Source organism: Nanorana parkeri, unplaced genomic scaffold (assembly GCF_000935625.1).
Source record: "Nanorana parkeri isolate BGI_ZX_2015 unplaced genomic scaffold, ASM93562v1 scaffold1738, whole genome shotgun sequence".
Taxonomy (NCBI): domain Eukaryota; kingdom Metazoa; phylum Chordata; class Amphibia; order Anura; family Dicroglossidae; genus Nanorana; species Nanorana parkeri.
The window spans coordinates 204,850-213,356 of record NW_017308006.1 but is presented as its reverse complement, the minus strand read 5'-3'; positions in this window follow the sequence as shown (position 1 = coordinate 213,356).

The window sequence follows — 8,507 nt, the reverse complement described above, 5'->3', positions numbered from 1 at the left end:
CTTGAGGTGGGATGGGCTGGGGCTATGGCGATGAGGGAGCTCCATCCATACGTACCACTCCCTCACGTGCCCTGTAGAGGTGCCTGGACCGGAGTGACGTCACATTCTGGCTCCCGGCACCTCTACAGGGCACGCAAGGGAGCTGTACAAGCAATGCACATATGGATGGAGCTCCGTCTCAGCACAGCAGCCCACACCGGACCCCAGGCTGAGGATCCACTCCAGCTCTCGTAAGGTATAGAGACTGGGTGGATCTTTTGAATGGCATCCCAAGCGCACCTCCCACCCACAGTTCAATCGCCCGCACTTAAATGCGCGGTATCGCAATGCTGTGCGTTCCATTGCAGTGCGACTTGGATTGACCAAGGACAAATGTGGGTCCTGAGGTTACACAGGTTGAGAGCCACTGCTCTAGAACACCGGCATCACAGGCAATCAGGAAGCCGGGGCGACGGGCCATGATCAGCCGCCCGACTTCATGATAATCGGGGCACAAGGCACTGGTACTCGGTATCGGCGAGTACCGGAAAAAAAAATATCGGTACTCGTACTTGATACCAAAAAAACGGTATCAGTGCATCTCTAGTTGTAACCTTCCTTTACGCTATCCGAAACAACAACAAAAAAGATCTGACTTCAGTTCTACTTTAAAATAAAAGATGAAGGGGCCTATTTATAAACTGTTCTGTGCGACTTGACCAGCTGTTGTGAGAATGTGGCACACTCGAATGTTCTTATATATTATACAGAGTTGTGAATAGGGAAAATACCACATTATGGCCACCAGATGGAGCCGAGGATCACAGGAAATGAATAACAAGAGATACAATGTAACAGTTCTACAGGAGGCTGGAGGGAATTGGCAGATAATTGTGTCCATTGTTACTATGGGGATAATAATGGTTACATCTGTCTGATAATTCCCTCCAGCTAATCCCACCCACCACACTGAGCTGTGCGTAGGAAGGAATTTCCCCTTGCCAGCTATAGGGACCTGTGGCTGCTGAATGCCTGAAGAGCGACTGCATCTGATTGGCTGCCATCACAGTTAAACCAGCAATTTTGCACCTGGCTGCTTTGGCAAAGGTCAATTGAATAATCAACGTTTGTCGAGCCGGGTGGTGCCAACAAGACCAGCCACAGATGGGATTTGCTGCTGGCAAGCTTTACTCTGAGATGAGAGTCAAAGCTGAGAGGACCCTTGACATTTGCTGCCCTGTCTGCCATCATGATGATAACACTTGCGGTCTCCCAGCTCCTGAGGCAGCATAACATTATCAGAAATACTTCAAGTTATGATTTCACCCCCGATCCCGTGACTTTTGCATGTAGCGTGTGCAGAGACGTTCTTATGTAACCCAATCCCTAGTTCCTCTCTCTGCAGAATGAGAAGCCTGTTACCACACAGACGCCACTAGCCTCCTACGTGACCAGTTGCAGCCACCCGGGGGGTCATCCTGAACTGCTGAGGTGCCTTTTTTTAAATAGGAAGTTGAAGCAGAGTGGAATTCTGTTGTGATACTGTAATGCGCACTCAGAAGCTGAGAGACGGCGTGTACTGTATGTCATTTTTGAGTTCCTCTTTAAATGCAGTTCTAAGCAGCTCCACATTATTATTATTAGAGGTGTTTATTAGGATGCACCAATAGCGGTTTTTCGATACTCGCGGAATTAATACCAGATCCGGATACCGGAAGTCCCATTAATGTAATGACTCGCCACCCAGCTTCCTGATTAGTCGGGAAGCCAGCACCAGGCAATTAGGAAGTATGGAGTCTGCTTCCTGGCCAATCAGGAAGCCGGGGGGCGCGTAATGACTCGCTGCCCGGCTTCCTGATTGGCCAGGAAGCCAGCTCTATGCTCACTAGTGACGAAGGAGCATGGGGCCAGCTTCCCAGCCAATCAGGAAGTCGGGCAGCATGTAATGACTATACCAGACAAGGTGGCGCCGAACAATGTGTGTGCGCTGCGACGCGTCGTGCACTCCACTGCAATTTTTTTAAACAATTATTTGGTGTGAACCGGGCACATAGCCAGCGCTAGGGTTTGCCGGGGACCCCGCGTTGAGCCGATGATGGGAATGAGCCCTTAAAGGAGAACTATGAGGTTAAGGCTTTTCCCCATAGTTCTCCTTAGGGTAACGGGAGGACACAAACTAGCGTCCTCCCGTCACCCTAAGCTCAGTATACCGCAAGCAGTAGCTCATTATATACTGAGACGCCGCAGTATACCGCGAGCAGCTGCTCCCGGTATACTGAGACGCCGCAGCTGAAGCGGATCCCGACAATTGTGCCGGGATCCGCCCAGCTGCGTGAGTGACAGCTGGCTCTACCTATCTAGAGGTAGAGCCAGCTGTACCCGCCTCCCCCGTCCGTTCCACCAGTCAGCGCTGGCAGATCGGAGCGGGGAGGGGGGAAATCCAGCCCCTCCCCTGTCACGGCAGAGAGCCGTGACAGGATCGAGAGGTGAGCGAACGCCGGTATGTGTTCGCTCACCTCCCGATCTACTGAGCCGACCTGTGACAGTCTCATTGTCACAGGTCGGCTAGAACTATGAGGTGAGTGAAAAGCACTCACCTCATAGTTCTCCTTTAACAAATCTATTGCTTTGTCCGGCACAGGTCCCCTTTAAATCATGGCGGGCGCAGACACAAGACGATTCTGGGTGCGAGGTTTGGAGCTGAGAGAGCCGCCAGCCTTCAGAAACAGAGGAAACATTGTTATAGGTTTATATATTTAGGGATGTAAGACGGTTCTGCCATTGGCGGCCGTAGAAAGGTGAGTGTTGCTTTAAATAATATTATGAGTGGAATCATCTCCATCCTCTGCTCCTTGGTTTGGCTTCACCGTCGTCTTTTCTGGATTCCCAGCGCCCGTTCTGGACCTCTCAGGACAATATTTTGCTTCCTGTGCAGCTGTCTGCGTTTTCCTCCGCCACAATGAATAGTGCAGTCTCTGCGCCATACGCCATTCCCTCCACCCCGAGGCCTGGAGACCCTACCACCCTTCCCCCTTGATCCACATCCCTGCGTTCCTCTGTGGCCCCCGGGGCTCCGCTCTACGTGTTTTTGCTGCTCCTCGAGTCATATTTTTAGACGAGATCTCATGACGTTCAGAAAAATGCTTATGTAACCCGTTCCCCTAGTTCCTCTCTCGGCAGGACGCGAAGCCCTTTACCACACAGGCGCCACGAACTTCCAATCTAGCAAATTCCAGCCACTCCGAGCACATCTGGGGCTGCCAAGGAGACTTTTCTCTTTTCCTCTCCTCTGTGAGGACCAACATTTAACATTAGTGGAGCGGCAGCTAAAATATCATATAAACTTTAACGTGTCAATGTCATCTCAGGTTCTGTTTTCAGCTTTTATTAAAAAAAATCATAATTCCTGTCAAGTTTCCGCTTCTGTAAGCCTGGAACAGATATCTGAGGTTGTTGTGGGCTAAGGATGACCGAGACCGGACAGCTGAAGGCTGGAAAAATGTGGTCTGGCCTGATGAGTGTCCTCTTCATTGGGGTTTCAGAGATGGAGGCCAATATGCAAACTGTCCGATTTGAAGCATTTGTAGTCAGCGCCCACTTACTGGGAGCTTATTTATTTTTCATCTCCCCCTTCACGTCCCCAGCTTTCCGCTCCCTGACCCCATGTCACCTTCATACTCCCAGCTCCCTATATCTCCCCCTCGTGTCCGGAGCAGCTCTCTATTCGGCAGCATTCTGTGTGATGAGGGGGGCGGGGATAACACCGCTTCCCACTCATTGGCTGCTGCGCCGGCTGGATCATACTTCACGCTGCACCCGGAACAAGGTGAGGGGAGCAGCGTGAAGCATGTAGGGCCCAGGACAAGAGGAAGGGGTCCCGGTACTGATATTAGCGGTTACCGGGATATTAAATATCCTGGTAATCAGCAGTTACCAGAGGCCGCTTCCTCCTGTCCTAGGCCCCCTCCAAATGGCGGAACTCCAGGGCCCGATCACAGCCGCGACCTCTGCGACCCTGATAGTTCAGCCACTGGTGCCAACAACTCAACTCAATGCTTTACATTCTGTACATACACATACCAGGGCCAATGGATGGTGGGAGCCCCTTATGTACAAACCCAGGAACTCAGCACAGGATGGTGGGATCCCCTCATAATGGGCACGGCGGGTGTAGACACCCGGGAACACAGCAGAGGATGGTGGGAGCCCCTTATGTACTGACCCGGGAACTCAGCACAGCGATGGTGGGAGTCCCTCATAATGGGCTAAGCAGGTGTAGACACCCGGGAATGCAGCAGAGGGATGGTGGGAGCCCCTCATAATGGGCTAAGCAGGTGTAGACACCCGGGAATGCAGCAGAGGGATGGTGGGAGCCCCTCATAATGGGCTAAGCAGGTGTAGACACCCGGGAACGCAGCAGAGGGATGGTGGGAGTCCCTCATAATGGGCTAAGCAGGTGTAGACACCCGGGAACGCAGCAGAGGGATGGTGGGAACCCCTCATAATGGGCACATCGGGTGTACAGACCCGGGAACTCAGCATAGGTTTCTCACAAATGCATTCCCGGAGACAAAACACTAAACCGTCTGGTGGGTTATCTATTCAGCATCCACTAACAGTGAAGTATTAATGTTGGGTGGAATGACTTCGCAGTACAAAGTTACTTCAGTTCAGTGAAAGTACAGAAGCCATGGATCAACATGACAGGCAGAGAATGATTACTTTGGGGGGGGGGGGGGGGGATTTTCTTTCCCTTTCAGTGATAACATTCTCCAGGACAAATAGAGAGGGTGATGCTCCCTAATGGGGACACAGACAGCAATACAAACCCAACTTTAAGCATTTTGTTTCCATCCTCAGTGGTTAAGCAGATGGACAGTTTGGACGCGCTGGAGTGGCGAGGAGGATGGGCAGTGGCAGACATCTCTGACATGAACCGTCACCCTGGAATATACATCTTGGCATACTTTCACAGGGGAGCATGCTTTGGAAGCAGCAGAATTTTCCATGACACCCCCTCCAGCTGGTGGTCTGCCCTATAAATGAAGGGAACGGGGCAAATTACCCGGAACTCCCATCATTCAGCTTCGCCAAACTCTCGGCCTAAAAACAGCAACTATCATCTGTTGGGGACAGGCAAAAATAGCCACGTCCTCAGAATAGGGAATGTATATGAAAAGTGAAATCCATTTGTGTCTGTGGGACGTATACACCGAACAGCCGTAACATTCTGACCACTGAGAGGGAATTACATTGATTATCTGGTTACAATGACACCTGGAAGTGGGGGGATATATTACAATGACACCTGGAAGTGTGGGGATATATTACAATGACACCTCGAAGTGGGGGGATATAGTACAATGGCACCTCGAAGTGGGGGGATATATTACAATGACACCTGGAAGTGGGGGGGATATATTACAATGGCACCTGGAAGAGGGGGGATATATTACAATGGCACCTGGAAGAGGGGGGATATATTACAATGGCACCTGGAAGAGGGGGGATATATTACAATGGCACCTGGAAGAGGGGGGATATATTACAATGGCACCTGGAAGAGGGGGGATATATTACAATGGCACCTGGAAGAGGGGGGATATATTACAATGGCACCTGGAAGAGGGGGGATATATTACAATGGCACCTGGAAGAGGGGGGATATATTACAATGGCACCTGGAAGAGGGGGGATATATTACAATGGCACCTGGAAGAGGGGGGATATATTACAATGGCACCTGGAAGAGGGGGGATATATTACAATGGCACCTGGAAGAGGGGGGATATATTACAATGGCACCTGGAAGAGGGGGGATATATTACAATGGCACCTGGAAGAGGGGGGATATATTACAATGGCACCTGGAAGAGGGGGGATATATTACAATGGCACCTGGAAGTGGGGGATATATTCGGCAGCAAGTGAACATTTGGTACCTGAAGTTGATGTGTTGGAAGCAGAAATAATGGACAAGTGTGAGGATTTGAGGGACTCTGACAAGGTCCTAATTGTGATGTCTAGATGATTGGGTCAGAGTAACTCCAAAACTGCAGCTCATATGGGATGTTCCCGGTCTGCAGTGGTGAGGACTGACCAAGAGTGGTTAGAGGAAGGAAAACAGGTGAACCAGCAACAGGGTCATGGTTGGCCAAGGCTCATTGATTCAAATGGGGAGCGAAGGCGGCCTGTGTAGTCCGATCCAATAGAAGAACTACTGTAGCCCAATTTGCTGATAAAGTGAATGTTGGTTCTGATAGAAAGGTGTCTGACCACACTGGGCATTGCAGTTTTGTTGTGTATGGGGCTGCGTAGCCACAGACAGATCAGAGTGCCCATGCTGACCCGTGTCTACCGCCAAAAGAGCCTACAATGGGCATGTGAGCATCAGAACTGGACCTCGGAGCAATAAAAGGTGGCCTGATCTGATGAATCACATTTTCTTTCACATCCTGTGGATGGCCAGGGGGCGTGTCCGTCACTTACCTGGGGAAGAGATGGCAACAGGATGCACTATGGGAAGAAGACAAGCCGGCAGAGGCAGTGTGATGCTTTGGCTAATGTTCTGCTGGGTAACCTCGGGTCCTGCCATTCATGTGGATGTCCCTCTGACAAGTACCACCGACCTAAACATTGTCACTGACCAAGTCCTCCCCTTCATGGAAACGATATTCCCTGACGGCAGTGACCTCTCTCAGCAGGATAATACGCTGCAAATATGCTTCAGAAATGGTTTGAGGAACACAACAAGGAGTTTGAGGTGATGACTTGGCCTCCAAATTCTCCAGATCTCCATCCGATGGATCATCTGTGAGATGTGCTGGAAAAACAAGTCCGATCCATGGAGGCCGATCACCTCACAGGACTTCAAGGATCTGCTACTGACGGCTTGGTTCCGGATACCACAGCGTACCTTCAGAAGCCTAGTGGGGTCCATGCCTTGGCAGGTCAGGAAAAGGGGGACCTACTCAACATCAAGTGGGTGGTCATCATTCTTTTGGGCTGATCGGTGTACGTACGTTTAAGAAAACAAAACACAAACCGCCAGTCCCATTCTTTTAAGTTACACTTTATTGGTAAATCTGTTTCAAATACACATCAGAAACAGTTCAGTAAAAATCCCATTTGAATGTTTTTGCACCAATAGAGCGCTCAAATCTATTACAAACATATCGACTTTTCTCCCCGGCCTGAAAAATAACTCATCCAAGACCCGACATTTTATAAAACCGCGCTACGCTTTGGTTTTGTCGACAGCGGTCATGCGATTTATTTGCGCCTTGCTGGGGTTTGGGGGGGGGGGGAAACATACAAAGGCTTTAGGTTTCGTACATGTAGCTTGCTTTTGGTGGATGTACATCAAGTGTTCCAACGTCAAAACCTTTATATCGAGGTTCAGGAAGAGAAATATAGAACATAGATAGGAAAATAAACAAATGTATTTTACTTAACTGTGCGATACACCGGGGTGGGACGGGGGTATAGCTCATGAATACAGCAATGGCGGTCCCCAAGGCCAACTGGCAGGTTGCGTTTCGGATTTATTTACGGGTTCTCATTCACAACCTGATCTGCCAGATCAACAAAATTGACTGACGTGTGTGTTATAGTCCCTCGATTTCGCTGACCGGACAATTCAGATGTGAAAGGAAAACCCATCTGCATGTGGTTAAGTTTGTTGGTTGATGGCATTGCCTCTGCCTGGCGCCGAGTATAACCTGCACCAAGTTTATGAGCACACGGAAGGTTCTCATTTCCGTTTCTAGTTCTTTTCCTTCTTGAAGAGTATGCCAAGTCAAAAACATTCACAGGGTTATTCACAAAAGGGTGAAGAGTTTGGAGAAGGGAGAAGTGAACAATCTAGGACTAAAATGGGAAAGTCTCCAATTCCGCTCACTTTCCAGTTCAGCGATGTTGGCCTAGATGGTACTCTTCACCCTTCTCCAAACTCTTCACCCTTTTGTGAATAACCCTGTTAGTTTTAGATGGAGGGCGGAAGGATTAGTACTCTTGCTGCGTTTCTACTGCAATCTGGGGCTTCCTTAGAGAGATTCACCCTTACTTCCTGCTCTGGTAACATCATATCAGACAGGAAGTGAGGTGAAAAAAAAAACCTGCACCAGGGACACAGACTGCATTAAAGATTGACACATATAGTCCAATGAGAGGTCAAAACAAGACAGAATAAGAGTCCAGAAATGTTAAATAATGGAAATTATGGTTAATAAATGTCAGCTAAAAGCCAACGCGTTTCAGGGCTTTCAAGACCTCCCCTTATTTTAGGGCTTAAACATGATAGGTGGGATTATGGACTCAAAACCTGGCACCTCTCACCAGGAATTCATTACTTGCTCTGTAAGGGATCATTAAAGATTTGATGGGGGTTCCGGCCTACCCTTACTCTACTGAAGATCTTTGGAGAGATCTCCTAACTTTCTGTCCAATAAAATGCCAAAAGTACAGGAAGTGAGGGTAAATCTCTCTAATAGCGCCCTGGAGAGCAGTACAAGCCTAATCAGAAATTC